At 42.1% G+C, this 996-nt stretch overlaps 1 long non-coding RNA gene across 1 annotated transcript; it reads left to right on the top strand.

Annotated features, from left to right (window-relative positions):
- The first annotated feature begins 168 nt into the window (after window positions 1-168).
- Window positions 169-899, top strand: LOC109509301 (uncharacterized). The gene is made up of 3 exons (XR_002166917.1): window positions 169-233; window positions 325-449; window positions 635-899. It is a non-coding gene; the product is annotated as an uncharacterized LOC109509301 (long non-coding RNA).
- Window positions 900-996: the final 97 nt, after the last annotated feature.

Genomic DNA, 996 nt, shown 5'->3' with positions numbered 1-996 from the left:
AAAAAAAAAAAAAAAAGTGTCTCTTTAATAGTCTGCAATTATACGCCCAGACTAAATGCAAAACCCTCTGAAATATTTTCGGCTATAGGAAGTTAAAATGACAACAATGGTTTTACAAATGCCCCTTTTTTCGGCATGAATAAGGTTTAATTTTGTCATTTACCTCTTAGAAAATACTCAGGAAGAACAAGAAAAAGCACGGGAACAGGAAACCCTCGGCTATTCTTGAGGAGGTTAGTGACCATAACCTCCTCCATAAACGCGACCATATCTTCGTTGTGCTTTTGTTTCGAATTCAATCATTTCCATTGTGTCACAAACCAGCCGGAGAGCTTCACAGAGGATGAGGATGTTTTGATTGGAGAAGGTCCTACATTGGACAGGCCGCTTTCCCCTCTGGAAAAACTGCATATCATTGTTGGATATGCGCTCTCCAAACGAGACATCAGGTGAGAATATGGTGGCTCCTCAGAATGGCTTATCAACAGGATGAAATGTGGAGTACATCAATGTCCCCGCTCCCCCAAACCAAACAGGCAAAAGACTCCTGAATTTCTTTCTTTTTTTTTATATTAATGCCGTATGTATAGATACGAGCCCTCACTTGGGTATTTTGTTTTATTGTTTCTCACAGAGACGAGATTTACTGTCAGATCTGTAAGCAGCTGATGAACAATAAAAACAGAGCGAGCCGCATGCAAGGATGGGCCCTACTCTCCATCTGTCTGGGGATCTTCCCCCCGACAGAACTCTTCATCAAGGTCAGCTTCTGCCAATTTTCCTTCTTGAAATTGCATTGCGGGTGGACCCTGACAGAAAAGGCCATGTTTAATAAACTGAGGACCAAGGCTGTATTTACACTGCATGTCCCACTTCAGTCAGTGCTTAGTCCGTCATTTTTTAAAAATTCCTGTCAATTGTCAGCAAAACGGGCACCCATCAGTGCCTATTGCCTATGTCCTATTATCCCCATTTGTTACACCTGCTTGCTCAACT

Source organism: Hippocampus comes, unplaced genomic scaffold (assembly GCF_001891065.2).
Source record: "Hippocampus comes isolate QL1 unplaced genomic scaffold, H_comes_QL1_v1.1 C16848156, whole genome shotgun sequence".
NCBI lineage: Eukaryota > Metazoa > Chordata > Actinopteri > Syngnathiformes > Syngnathidae > Hippocampus > Hippocampus comes.
This window is presented reverse-complemented; position numbering and strand designations above follow the sequence as displayed.